Source organism: Trichechus manatus, unplaced genomic scaffold (assembly GCF_000243295.1).
Source record: "Trichechus manatus latirostris isolate Lorelei unplaced genomic scaffold, TriManLat1.0 scaffold00139, whole genome shotgun sequence".
Classification (NCBI taxonomy): Eukaryota; Metazoa; Chordata; class Mammalia; order Sirenia; family Trichechidae; genus Trichechus; species Trichechus manatus.
The window spans coordinates 3,455,312-3,470,443 of NW_004444075.1; the positions used below are offsets into that span (position 1 = coordinate 3,455,312).

At 40.1% G+C, this 15,132-nt stretch overlaps 1 protein-coding gene across 1 annotated transcript in view; it reads left to right on the forward strand.

The window, feature by feature from the left end:
* The window catches only part of LOC111822201 (mastermind-like protein 3), a 288,139-nt gene that overhangs the window by 28,526 nt on the left and 244,481 nt on the right, over window positions 1-15,132 (forward strand). The window lies entirely within an intron of this gene.

A 15,132-nucleotide genomic window follows, 5' to 3' on the forward strand; every position in this document is an offset into this window, starting at 1 on the left:
TCTGTCTTTATCTTTGGTTTTGGCAAGTTTGATTATAATATGTCTTGGTGACTTTCTTTTGGGATCTACCCTATGTGGGGTTCAGTGAGCATCTTGGATAGATATCTTGTCATCCTTCATGATATCAGGGAAGTTTTCTGCCAACAAATCTTCAACAATTCTCTCTGTATTTTCTGTTATCTCCACCTGTTCTGGTACTCCAATCACTTGTAGGTTATTCCTCTTGATAGAGTCCCACATAATTCTTACGGTTTCTTTAGTTTTTTAAATTCTTCTTTTTTCATTTTTCCTCAAATAAGTTGGTGTCAAGTCCTTTATCTTCAGTCTCACTAATTCTGACTTCCATTACCTCAATTCTGCTCCAGTGACTTTCTACTGATTTGTCTAATTCTGAAATTTTATTGTTAATCTTCTGGATTTTTTATTGCTGTCCCTCTGTGGATTCTTGCAGCCTGTTAAATTTGTCATTATGCTCTTCTCTAATCTTCTGAAGTTCCTCTATTTGTCTCTGTGTTCCTTGGCTTGTTCTGTGTTTTGGCTGATCTTCTTCCTGATCTCTTGAAGAGTTCTGTATATTAATCTTTTGTATTCTACCTCTGGTAATAACAAGAAATTCTCTTCCTCCAAAAAATTTCTTGATTCTTTGTTTTGGGAGCTTGCTGAAGCCATCGTGATCTGCCTCTTCATGTGATTTGTTATTAACTGTTGTCCCTGAGGCATCGATAAGTCATTATGTTTATTTTATGTTTACTTACTGCATCCTTGCTTCTTGTTTTGTTTTGTTCTGATATGCTCAAATAGGCTGCTTATGTGAGCTAGGTTGATTATTGGCGCTTTTGAAGCTCTAACCTCCTGTCACCAGGTGGTTAGATATGTTATTAGGTATATGAACCCAGGATTCTCTTTACTTTTCTTGTATGGATTCAGCTCAGGTGTCCAAGTAGTTGGTCACCAAGTGTGCGATGCAGGCTCTCACCTACAGTCCTAGACAGGCAGGGATGATTATTGTAGGCACAGGTATCTGGCTGCAGTAGGGGTCACGTGCTGACCAAGGCAGGAGTGACGGCTGCCAGTGAGTGTCTGGGAGGAAAGCATATCCCTGTACCCTAGAGCGTGTAGGTGTGTGGGTTTTGCAGCTGCACTGTGAGCATCCGGTGCTGTTGGTTGTAAGGACTGGGAGGCACCACTTATTCTTGGACCCCTCCCATAGGTAGCTTGGTGGCTTGAGTGGAGCCACCAGTCATCACGGGCCTGTGAACTTTTCTCAGTTGGCTAGAGATGTTTCTCTCTTATCTTTCAATCAGCACGTATCCATCTGCTACCCAGTAGTGAAACCAAAGCATATTTTTTATGCCATTTCTTAGTATATATTTGTAAGTAAAAACTTTTCTTTGACAAGGCCAAATCCTATCCCATAAATTTTAATCAGTTTTTAAAATTATTATACAGACTGCAGTTTACTGGCTTTTGTAGCAGATATGTGTAGGTGACTCTCAGAAGGACTTTTTAGACTGTTTCTTGCTAGTAGATTATAGCAAACAGCATACTACTCTTGCACTTGTAGTTGAATTTTCTTTAGAAATATGTATTTGGGCAGATGAAATTGTGAGGGTGAGCAAGGGCCAATTTCTAGGATTCATAAGATATGCAACAATCTCTAAAAGTAGATATTATTTCTTTAATTCTAAAGATGTTTACCTTTATAGTAGGTTTAAGAACACTCTCTAAATATACAATTTCATAAATTAGAATGTTTGGATTGCCTCAATAAAGCAAGATAAATAACAAAAGACTTTTCAGATGTGGTGCACTATCTAGCATATTCAAATACACACACAAAAAAACCAAAAATCAAACCTGTTGCTGTGGAGGCGATTGCAACTCATAGTGACTTATAGTGACGCTAAAGGAGAGAGTACAACTGCCCCATAGGGTTTCCAAGGAGTGCCTGGTGGATTCAAACTGCTGACCTTTTGGTTAGCAGCTGTAGCTGTTAACCAGTCTACCACCAGGCTTTCCAATATACACATAACCATTTTTTGTGTCCCCTGCCTCCACCTTTTGGCAAGCGTGTTTTCTCACTAGTTCTCTCTTGAGTAGTTTTGACAAGCATATGGAAAGGCAGGAGAAGGCCTCAAAATTAAGTCAAGTTTAGATTCCTTTGCTAACAACTCATGGTTCTTTTATAAATCCAAGGTGGAAAACAAGTAGCTCCAATTAAATTAAAGGGCAAGAGAACAGAAGGGGTTGAGTTTAATGTTTGTTTTTGGCCTGGAGATAGCACAGGTGATTCTATTACTGTGATGCACTGATAAACCTCTTGTTCTGTGCAACAATTAAAACAAAACGAAGCAAAACAAAACAACTTGCCTACTCGATTTTAAGTTTGCAGACAGAAGGCTTTTTCTAAGTTAATTTTTTCTTGTTTATCTCTCATATCTGTGCTTCATCTGACATCTGCTTTGTTGTTGTTCAAAAAAAAAAAAAACCAAACCCACTGCCATTGAGTCGATTCCAACTCATAGTGACCCCATAGGGTTTCCAGGGCTGTAAATCTGTATGCAAGCAGACTGCCACATCTTTCTCCCACAGAGCTGCTAATGGTTTCAAACAGCCGACCTTTCAGTTAGCAGTCCAGCGATTTAACCACTTTGCCACAGGGGCTCCTTGTTATTGTTGTTAGGTGCTGTCAAGTTGACTTCAACTCATAGCAACATCACGTGACAGAGTAGAACTGCCCCATAGAGTTTTCTAGGCTATAATCTTTAGAGAAGCAGATCGCCAGGTCTTTGTCCCATGGAGCTGCTGGGTGGATTCAAACTGCCAACTTTTGGTTAGCAGCTGAGTGCCTAACTGTTGCCCCACTAGGGCTCCTTAACATCTACTTAGGCTTCTTACTGGGTCCCTTTCCACCATTGTGGATTCATTAGAATAGTGACACATATTGGGATGTTGTATTTTGATCATAAATGATCATTTAGACTTTGTCTCTTTTGCTTGCTGAGTGATCAACCATTGGCCTGAGAACTCCTCCTGTCCTCCCTTACTTTTCTGTTTGTTTCAGCTCTATGGCAGCCTAAGACTCTACAGGCTGTCTTTCTAGTGGGCCAGGGGAAATTATTAAGAAGGCACAATCATCTGCTCTTCTGCCTTCACCTTCTAAAAATATATTTAAAAAACCCACTGCTATTGAGTCAATTCAGACTCATAGCAGCAACCCTATAGGACAGAGCAGAACTGTCCCATAGGGTTTACAAGACTGTAATCTTTATGGAAGCTGACTGTCACATCTTTCTCCTACGGAGTGGCTGTTGGGTTTGACCTTTTTCTGTTTTCAGCGCTCACTTAACCAATCCGCCACCAAGGATCATTTCTCAAAATATGTACTGCAGCCAAAATCAGCTTTCACTCAATTTGATTAAAAAATAGTTGTCTAGAGAAAGAAGGTAAGTGTAAGAATTAGGGGGAAAATTCAAGAACACCTTCTTTGTAGAGCTTTGGTTTTACTTCAGAATGGGACAGTTCATACAGTGGCATCACTAGGGGGGTTGTGGGGGGCGCAGACCGCACCAGGTGACACTGTCGGGGGAGTGACACTAAAATGAATAACTATAAAAAATACCCCTGTAGTTAGTTATAACAACAAGAACATTTTTCGTAAGCTCAGCTTACGTGTATCAGTATACCTACAAGGCTAAAATTCTGTGCTAATTTACTTTTTGAACCTTTTAATGTGCCTCAGTCAGAGCTGTCATAATTGCCCAATTACAGTGGGGCTTCGAATCATGTGATTTTTGTCTGAACTTGCTACAGGCACGCGCTGTTGTTTTTATTGCTGTTTGTGTTTTTATAGTCGCTGATGTTGCCAGATTTTCTGGTGTTTTAGCTACAATATTGTGGTGATTAGTATTTGTGAACCGATATCAATAACTTTTTGGAGAATGAAGTAATAACTAAAGGAAAAGAAGGAATGATATATGGGAATTATGATTTACCAGTAATATTACTACAAAAAACATTACTAAGGATTCTGTATGGTCTGGTAGGGGAGGAGGGCCATGGGGGTGACACCATGAATTACTGCACTGGTGATGCACTGAGTGATGCCACTGAGTTCATGCTTCAAGTTATTCATTTAGAGAACACTTATGTGGTGTCTAGAATTTGCCATGATTTGGAGGGGGGGCTTCCTTGATCTTACTGACGGAAAAAGTAATAATACTAATATAACAGCTCGTATTTCCTGCGTGCTTACTCTGAGCCAGGCACTGTTTTAAATGCTTTATATGTTATCATCTCTTTTAATTTTCACAGTGACCCCATGAAGTTTTTATAATTATTATTTCCACTTAAAAGATGGGGCCACGGAGTCCCAGAGAGTTTAGATTACTTGCCAAGGTTAATGAGTGGCGGAACAGGGATTCAAATCCAAACCATATTCCTCCAGAGTCTGTTTGACTAGCTACTGTGTCTGATTACCCCTTGATGCTGATCCTGGGGGAGACTGTTGGATTTAAGACTTTGGGAGATTATTTACTTGTGTTGGTGGAGCATGGTTGAAGGAAACGCTTGAAGATCCACACCCAGATGCTACTTGTTACTATATTTTTTCCCTGATTGGGCCTCTCTTCTTTGCCCTGACTTTAAGGACAGGGTGATGCTCTGGGTTGCCTGGGTGTCGGCTCTGTCCCTGGTTCCTACATATGGCCCACTAGCCATGGTCGTTCTCAAGATGTACTATCTCTGTCAGTTCGTTCTCCTCTCATATTACTAAAGTCAACATCCTGTTTGGGCTTTCAGCACAAATCTAGAGAGCTAGAGCAGACGCCTTTGGAGCTCCATGTGGTGAGGGCCTGCATGTGCGCACCATTTTTGATGGCACACAGAGAGATTTCTGAGTGCCAGGCCCTTGGCTGTTAGGAGGAAGCCTCTGCTACACAGATCATGTGGCCTGAGGTGAGACTTGAGCCGATGCTCCCTAACAAGAACTAGTGGTTAGAGCTTGAGGTTCCATAGCACAGAGATTTTTGTCTCTTTTGTCCCCTGTCCTGTCTGCCGGGCCTAGAATAGTGCTTCAGACATAGCACTGATTGCTGCTGAGTAAACTGCCCCATAAGGTTTCCGAGGCTGTAAATCTTTATGGAAGCAGACTGCCACATCCTTCTCCTGCAGACCGGCTGGTGGCTTCAAACCGCTGACCTTCCAATTAGCACCTGAGCACTTAACTACTTCGCCACCAGGGCTCCTTTAGGACACAGTAGTTGCTCAATAAATATGCGTAGACCTTAACTAATATTATAGCCAAGTGGTTGTCCTTTGGCACAAGGTTTCCTCTCGAAGTTCCATAGTACCCTCTCCATCTTTCCCTTTTATAAACCACCAAAGTCCTCTTGTCCATGAATTCATCTAAATCCTTCTTGAGTCTGTTCATGTTTTTGGCTTCTGCTTCTCCTGAGGTGATCACTTCTCCTTTTTTATGAAGAAGAGATTTTGCTTTTTATATGTTCTAATGCACCTAAAGAGCCCTAGTAGCACTGTGGTTAAACGCTCGGCTGCTAATCGGCAGTTCGGACCCATCAGCTGCTCTGTGGGAGAGAAAACACCTGGTAATCTGCTTCTGCAAAGATTACAGCCTTGGAAACCCTGTGGGCTAGTTCTGTTCTGTCCTATAGGGTCACTATGAGTCAGAACTGATTGGATGATAATAGGTTTTTTAATGCATCCTTGCTTCATAATCTAAAGTGGAAGAAGTTTGAAGCAAACCAGAGAAGAATATGGACAGATGAGGGAGAAAAGGAGAGCCAGGGTGCAGGTGAAGGAGCTGCACTAGAAGGAGAGGAGCAGGCTGTCATATCATTCAGGTCCCCATGATGTGCTGGTGATACTGTGACGCATTGGATTATTATTACTGTAGTTTACTGAAGTTACTTTGTTTGATGGAAACAGTGGTTCAAATATTTGATGACACAATAGGTTCTTTTCACTTTTTATGCATGGTCAGCTCTTGATATGCACGTATGATTTTGTGAACTAAGTGAAGTCAGTATGGTGGCTGAGCTTGCTTTCTGGACAATAATGTCCTTAATATTAAATCTCTTTTCCTTTAATAAAGTTACTTGATCTCTGGGCCTCCATTTCCCTACCTGTAAAGTGGGGGTTACAGTAGTTCCTGCCTCATAGTGTTGATATGAGCACTGGGTGATATAATTTATGTAGAGATTTCAGTCGAATTCTGGATTCACAGTAAGAATTCTATAAATATCAGCTGTTGTTATCAGCACATCACCAAGATGCCCACCCTTGTGCCTGGTGATGGCAGGCTCAGCGGGTAGCCAACATATTTTCTTCAGAAATATAGAGCATGACTAGGTTTGCAGTGGGTGTTTTAAGGAGGAGTCGAGATTTTGCTTGCTCTCTAATACCTCTCGTGTGGCAAGTGCTTAGCATGTTTAAGCCCCATTGCAGTTTCTTTCAATGTGAGTCCAAATCCCCTCAGCACTTTTTATCTGTGGTCATTCATTTTGGGCTTACCCCATACTGTCCTCCATTATTGATCACTGGCCATTACCATGGCACCTGCTGTGAGCCAGATGCTGGGCTAAACATTGAGATGATGCCCGTGGCTGTGCTACTGCCCCTTCCCTGGTGGAGCTTGAAGAGGGTTTTGGGTGGATGAAGGATGGAGGCGTGAAACACAGGGCGTGAGCAGGGAATCATGAATGTGTTGGTGTTATTGAAGCAGAAGGTTTGGGGGAGAAAGTAGTGGGAGAAGAGGCTGATAACATAGGCAGGCATTAGAACATAGAGGGCCTTTTATGCCACTGTCAGGAGCTTAAGCCCTCATATAGGTGAAGAGGAAAATCGTCAAAGTGTTGTAAACAAGGGAATAAAGAGGTCAGTAGACTTTCGATCAAGCACTCAGGCAACTCTGTGGTTTTTAAACAAGGATTGAATGCAGGGAGGCCAGTTAGGAGACTGCCGAATATACCAGCAAGTGATATTGAAGGGCTTGAAGTAGGGTGAGTGGTAGGTAGAGAAAGTGACGTCTGTGAGACTACTTTCAAAGAGTATTAAAGAAGGTGCAAATCTCCTTTGCTGCTAACTGGAAGGTTGCAGTTTGATTCCACCAAGAGCCTTGGAAGAAAGCCCTGGTGATCTACTTCTAAAAAATTAGCCATTGAAACCCCTGTGGAACATGGTTCTACTCTGACATACATGGGGTTGCCTTGAGTTGGAGTTGACTGGTAATTTATTGAGTAGACAGGGAGAATTGAGAGAAATCAGGGATAACTTTCAGGTTCCTGGCTTGGAGGATGGTGTCGTTAACCAACCTAGGAAATACAGGAAGTGCCTTAGGTTTTTGGAGGGAGATGATCAGTTCAGTTATGGACATGCAAAGTTTAATAGACTGATGGTCCATCCTGAAGGGATGTCCAGTAGTCATCTGGATATACAGTCGTTGAATTTAGCACAGAGGTCTGACCTGCAGGTATAGACATTGAGGATGGCTAAAACTTTAGAGTGGATGAAATTGATGAAGAAGTTATGGCATGAAGGAGAAGAGCAAGGGCAGGAACCTTGGGAAACACAAGATTCAGTTTATTTTTGGAGGAGACCTTCCAAAGGAGATTAAGAAGGAATAGTTCGTTGGTAAAGAGTACCAGGAGAGTGGTGAATGGTGAAAACTAAGGAGAGTGTAGCCAGCAGTATCACATGCAGCAAGATCAGGACCAAATAGTGCCCTGGGATTTGGCAGCTAGAAGCTTGTGGCTTTTTGTCAGAGTAGTTGCAGTGGGACGGTGGGAGGAGAGGCAGTGGATGAGAAGTCTGGAAGAAGAGGGGCTAGCATGTATAGGGATGTAGGGAGTTGGTGAGGAAGTGATCTCACATTCAAGAGAGGAGGCCCCTCTCAAGTAGTTCGTAAGCTTCTTGAAGATAGAGATGTCTTCCTTATCTGTGGGTTTTATAGTTGTTTTTCCTGACTTTTTTCTTTGTTTGCTACTTTCCAATCCCTATTAGAGCCTTTATTACTTTTAAAAGAGGGTCAATCAAACTGAATTACAGTTTTGCCTCTTTAAAACCTGTACCTTCTCTTACACATAGGGGTGATATGGTCAGTTGGTTTGCCTTGTGTATGAGTTAAGTTATTATATGCGTGATATAATTTGGATACTTGAAAAGGACAAGAAGAATAAAGTCATGGGATTATCAGTAATTTTTTCTGAATGGTGAATTCTTCATTGTTTCAAAATAAGTACGTTTTAATAGCTTTTATTTTGTAAATATGTTTTATTGAGTATCAGTTTATATATTTTAATGTCGATTTCTGTTCTGATCTCAGTTAAAGTGTCTTTTTATTGAATATGTATGAATTGAACATCCAAACTTCAAGATACTGAACAATAAGCTAAAATTGGGCTTAATTAAAAAACAAAGTTGTTGCCCAGTTTCTTTAATTAAAGAACATTAGAGAACAATTAATTTCTACGAATTATCTCTTTGCGAAGAATTTGCCTTTTCTGCATCACAGAACCACTGTCTGCACTGGATACAGGACATTTGTAGGCTGGGTGTCAACCTGCAGAGACTTTTTTTTCTCGGGAATTTCAGGTGCTGAATAGTTGCTCGATTCAGATCCTAATTGTAGAATTCAGAGTGGCTCTACTGCCTGCCGGGAGCCCTAATGGCACAGTGGTTAAAGTGATAAACTGCTAACTGAAAAGGTCAGGGGTTCGAAATCACCAGTGGCTCTGTGGGAGAAAGACGTGGCATCTGCTTCTGCAGAGATTTACAGCCTTGTAAAACCCTATGGGGTTTCTATGAGTCAGAATGTACTCGACAGCAGTGGGTTTGGCTTTGGTTTTCTGCTGCCTGTACCCCGGGCTTTCCTGTAGTAAGGACGAGGTATAATCCACATTATCTAGTAAATCGCCAGCTAAAGGACTGTGAAGAAGGATCAACTCAAGACCAACTGGAGTTGGAAGTAAGCCTGGTAACCCTAAATGTTTCATCTGTATTTGGTGGAGGCTGATGTTGGAAACACTAAATCCACCTTTCCTTGGCTGTTCCAGTTTCTAAAGAGTTGTCTGGGCTTCTATTTTGTGAAAGCTTTTGGTTTCTTCTCTTCTTTCACCTAGATTTTATTGTACTTCTCAGAGATAACTTGTGCAGCGTCCCCAGGCTCTTGAGCAAACACTTCCTACTGGCTGTTGTGTCTTTCTAAATTAAGAGAGACCTGGAAATGCCTTTCTGAGTGTTTTTCTGTCCTGAAGACTTTCCTAACCGGACCTAGTCAGTGCAGTTTAAGGAGGTTGCATCACTGCATTAGGCACCTGTTACGCAGACAGATAGACAAACAGACAGATAGGCAGATAGATAGCTGCCATCGAGTTGACTCCAGCCCTTGGTGATCTTTTGTACCACAAAATGAAACGCTGCCCAGAACTGCGTCATCCTTGTGATTGCCGGCATGTATCTGGCCATCATCGCGGCTGTTGTGCCAGTTCATCTCACCAAGGATCTCCGTCACCTTCGTTGGCCCTCTACCTCACCAAACATGATGTTCTCCTCCAGCAATTGATCCCTCCTGATGATGTGTCCAAATAGACAGTGTTGTATTTGATCCGTAAGGTTTTCATTGGCAAATTTTCTGAAGTACTTTGACAGGCCTTTCTTCCTAGTCTGTCTTAGTCTGGAAACCTGTCCACCACGGGTGACCCTGCTGGTATTTGAAATACCATTGAAATAGTTTCCAGCATCACAGTAACATGCAAGCTACCACAGTACAACAAACTGACAGAGTCACCTGTTAGGAGCTGCAAAAAGCTGTCTTGGGTACATTTAGTGGCTGATCAAGAAAGTAGTGTCTTCGGCATTGTTTCAGAGTGCTGTCCACTCACAGGTTTTTATTTTTTTATTTTTTGCTGTCCACTCACAGGTTTCATGATGCTAATATATGCTAACATATGATGGTTGTGCACAGCATGGTAGATAAAAACTAGAAGCTCAAGAAGCTTTGGAGAGAAACAGCAAATTGTGTGATGTTAAAAACCTCAAAGAAAAGGGTAAACGTAAGCCCACTGGAAAGAAAAGCCTTTGGATTACTTAAGGGAAATATGGAATTTTGAGAAGAGAGAAAACTAGTATGCGGTTATTGGTATATGTTTGGAACATGTGGAGGGAAATCTGATTGGGTTTTTCCTAAAAAACTGAAGTAAAATGTAGGGGTTTGAATTTTAAACCTTAGTCACCTTGGGGTTTGCAGTGAAATGTGATACAAAGAATATTGTGTCTTGAGGCTACGTAAAAAAGGCCTCACCTTATCCTACCCTAGAAACCTTACAAAGGTATTTTAATTTTTCTTTTACTTTTTAAATACTTCATCTCATTCATTCAGATCTAAATGGAGGGGAGTAACAAGTGGACTTCAGATATGGTTCTCCTGATGGGTTAGGCTGTGATTTTTTCTGTTACTGGGAAGGGGATTCCTCTGAAATGATCAAATTTAGAAACCAGAAAATAGAAGACCTGGTTAAAGTTACATTTGAGAGAGAGAGAGAGGGAGAGAGAGCACAAGAATAAACGTGAAAGTATGTTCAAGGAAGTTCAACCATTTGGACATCTTAGAACAATCAATTTTCTTGTCTACTTTTTAAAAACTTTAAAAAATATGTCTTTGTAAAAAAATACATAATTCCACTATTCAAAGGTGACGTGTTCAAAAATTGACCATATAACTTTTAAGACATTTTTTTGTTATGTGTATGTGCGTGTGTATCTGTGGAGCCCTGGTGGCGCGGTGATTAAGACCTACAGCTGCCATCCAAAAGGTCAGCAGTTTGAATCCACCAGCTGCTCCTTGGAAATCCTGTGAGGCTATGGGGCAGTTCTACTCTGTCCTATAGAGTTGCTATAAGTTGGATTTGACTCCACGGCAATGGGTTTATATATATAAACATATACATATATATGCGTACTTTCTTCCTTTTTCCAAAATAGCCAATCGTCTATAATTAATTTTATGGTTTATTACATACGTGTTTTTGTAAGCTACTTTAAACTTCTTCTGGGTCAAGGTGGAGATAAATAAATATGGAATAATAGTGCAGTAGAAAAGTAACTGTGGTCTCAAATGTGCCAGCTCTTTTTTTTATTTTTAATATTTTATTGTTTTTGGAGAAAATCTACATAGCAAATTAGGTTCACATTTAACAATTTCTGTACATATTATTTGTGGAGCCCTGGTGGCAAAGTGATTAAGAGCTCAGGCTGCTAACCAAAATGTTGGCAGTTTGAATTCCCCAGCTGCTCCTTGGAAACCCTGTGGTGCAGTTCTGCTCTGTCCTGTAGGGTCGCTATGAGTGGGAATCAACTGGATGGCACCCAACAACAACAGCAGCATACATATTATTCAGTTAGACTTTTCACAATGTATCTGCATTTTCATTATTTCCATTCTGGTTGTTGTGTTTCCATTAATCTAGCTTCCCTGTCCCCCTTTACTTCTCATTTTTGGTCTAGGGTAAATGTTGACAATCAGCTATCATTTAGATGATTATTTAGAGGAGTGTGGTACTCACAGGTGATACTATTTATTTTATGAGCCACTCTATCTTTTGGTTGATAGGTGACCACTGGGAGTGGTTTGAGTTCCAAGTTTAAAGGGTATTCCAGGACAGTAGTCTTGGGGGTTCCTTTAGTCTCTACTAGTCCAGTAAGTCTGGCCTTTTTTTAGGAATTTGAGTTTTGTTCTACATTATTCTCCCATTCTATCCAGGACCATCTATTGTGCCCCTGGTTAGAATGGTCGATAGTGATATCTGGGCACCATCTAGTTCTTCTGGTCTCAAGGTAAGTGAGGATATGGTTCGTGTAGACGTCTAGTCCTGTAGACTAGTTTCTTCTTTGAGTCTTTCGCTTCCTTCTTTCTCTTTTGCCCCAGATGAAGAGACCAATAGTTGTATCTCAGATGTCTGCTCACAATCTTTTAAGACATCAGATGCTACTTACCAAACTAGGATGTAGAGCATTATCTTTTTTAAGCTATGTTATGCCAGTTGACTGAGTTGCCCCTCCCACCCCTCACCCCAAAAGGGCTAGCTCTTTCCTGATTCTTGCTATCTCTTTAAAAAGCTATAGAACTTTACTTGGAAGAAGTTTGAAATGCTCAGATTAACCATTTATTTTCTATTTTTGTCTTATATTTTGCATATGACCTTACTGGTTTAGTAGAGAATGGAGAGATTGGGGGATGAGACAGTAAAAATAGTGTTTCAGGAAAGCTCAACTTTATCAGTCGGATCAAAACTCTAAGTACTTATAGATATTTACTTAATATTTAGTTAAATATTGGTGTGCTTTATTTTTAACAAATGATGGCAGAGAAATTCAGATTTTCAAACTGGTTTTACAAAGTGGACTCAAGACTGATAGCTCCCATCGTCAAAGATTTTCTCTTCAGAAGAATAATTTACCTCAATACCCCTTAAGTACAAATACTTCTAGTATATTTAAATTTTATTTTGGTTTATGAAACTTGACTTAGATGCCACTTAATGGGAACAAAGTCAGTTAATAAAGTGTACCTGTAAAACTCTGTTTTTTGCTTTGCCATATTGAGTGTCTGTCAGTGTAGGCTAAATGAGTTGCTGGTATGTAAAAATAGAGGATTTCTTCCTCCCCCCTGCAGAGTCTGTGTAGCATGACGCCTCTTTTTCCCTTTCAAAATGTTGGTTTAGGCATGATTACTAGCAAAAGAACATTTCTGATTGCATTTTAGAAAAACACTGGGATTTGTTTACCATTAGAATCAAGAGAAAGATGTTGTGAAGTGGCTCAGATAGTCATCTAAGGCATTTAAGGTCAGATTATTTATGTGAAAATAAGAAGTCTTTAACATTTTGACTTTCACCTGGGCCACTGTAAGTCCCAGTAAAACATTAATATTTGTGCCTATTTGACACAATTAGGAGCAGCCAAATCTTTCTGCCTCAGAGACTACTGTGCAAAATAAAACAAATAAGCTTTAAGAATCCAAGAAACTGAATCTGAGCCCACCGTAGTTATGTGCCCAAATGAAATGACTTTGCCTTTTGATGTTTTTCCCTGTGGCATATCTAGTGGCAGAATTTTCAGAAAACAGCCCTTCTGTAGACTTAGAAAAATTAAGACTATATTAAAAGCTTAAAGTTATGTCTGTGCCTTAGTCTGGATTTGGTTTTTAGCCCAAAAGATTTGTTTTGATACTAGAAGTGCTTTGTTTCCCTAAAACTACTGTGTGTGCATTGTTTTAAAAAATAAGTTAAAAATCACCAAAGATGGTTTTGAGTTGCAAACTATATGTTACTGTGATACGTTAGCTCTGAGGACAGGTAACAAAGGACACCTTTTCCCTATCTGTTGGTAATTTCGAAAAGAAAAATGAGAGTGAAAAGAACAGTTAACAACATAATCCATACGTTTGTCTATGAGGGTAAAAGAAAAAAAAAAAAGAAAAGATTAAGGAGAAACTATTAGATCTTAGCTATGACCAGTCTTTATATGGGAAAAGATTAATTCTGATGGACTAACTATATCTAAAATTAGAACTGTGGGAAGAGGATTATATGCAACAAAATGCAAAAGATTAATGGGGAAGCATGATGCCTAAGGATTGGGCACCCTTAAAATATTAATCTACGTCAGGCACGTTTGCACAGCTCCATGTAGGAATAGGAAATGGAGAAACAAGAATGATAGCAGTTTAACTGAAGGTTTTGTTAATTTGTCATCTGTTAATAACTGCTTTTATAAGACATCATCTAGCTTGGATATACAGCTTTTTGTAGAAGGTATCAGTAGTAACCTGTAATTTAATACTGCTCATTACTCATTAGGAGAGGCACTCAGATTCACATTGTAGGCGTCACACTTTGGTTAGCTTTTAACCTCAGGAGACAAACTTGATTGTGATTGGAAGTCTGTTTTCAAGCCCACGATAATTATTAATTTGCTTCTCTGGAATAGCTAATAGTAGTTGACTAAATGGAGAGATTTAGAGATGTTTGACCATAGAAAAATGCCTGTCTTCAAATGCATAAATACTATGTGTCCCAAATTGTTACCTTATAGGGTGATGTTGAAGAAGTCTGCAATGACTAGATTTAGGTACCAGTTCATATCAATACATGGAGTGTGAGGTGAGAGAAGGAAAGGGGAGAAGTATATCCAGGAAGATCTCAAATTAGTTGAATTAAATCTATTCCTGCCTAATATACAAGTCTTCAGTGGTTATTGAGTCTGGGTTCCTCTCCTGTACACCCGAAATTAGTAGACAGATGGTTACAATTCCATCCCAAGCATATCTATTAAAAATTGTTGATTATAGTATCATCTTTTAAAATGGTCTCCAGAAAGGGTTATGGAGGAAAACTAAGTAGGTTTTTATATTGGGTGAGGTTGGAGGTAAGGACAGATCTTGAGATTGACCTTTATTGGGGTGAATTTTGAAAGCAGGTTTATATCACACCAAACTTTTGCCTTGAATTCTGTGGAAAGTGCTGTCGTAGACTTTGACTTTTAGAATGTGCGTTGAAGCTACCTGTAACTGAAGCTGCTTCTAACTCCAGTTCCTCTAGCTAGAGATCTTAACATTAATTTCCAGATCTTTTGCCAAAACAATAATTTGGTTGGTTTGGATGGCTGCATCTAGAATGAAGGACCTTGTGTCCTTCCGCTTGTGCCATCAGAGGCCTTGGGGGAGAATCTAGTTCACCTGCATCACCTAATTAGAAGTGGCTCTTGTGTGTGATTTTGCAATTGGAGAGAATGTTCTGCTCTCTTCCCTGCTAAGGCTTGTTCAAGTCCAGTGGCCTGTAATATAAATATTGACCAGAGGTATGAATCAGAGCTTTCCAAAATGTTTTCAATGTTATATACTTCTCTTTTGTTTAAAAAAAAAAAGTTGCCGTCAAGTCGACTCTGAGTCATGGCCACCCCGTATATGTCAGAGTAGAACTGCACTTCATAGGGTTTTCAATGGATGATTTTTCATAAGTAGATCACCAGGCCAAGCCTTTCTTCCGAGGCGCCTCTGAGTGGATTGGAACCTGCAACCTTTTGGTTAGTAGCAGAGCACGTTAACCGTTTGTACCA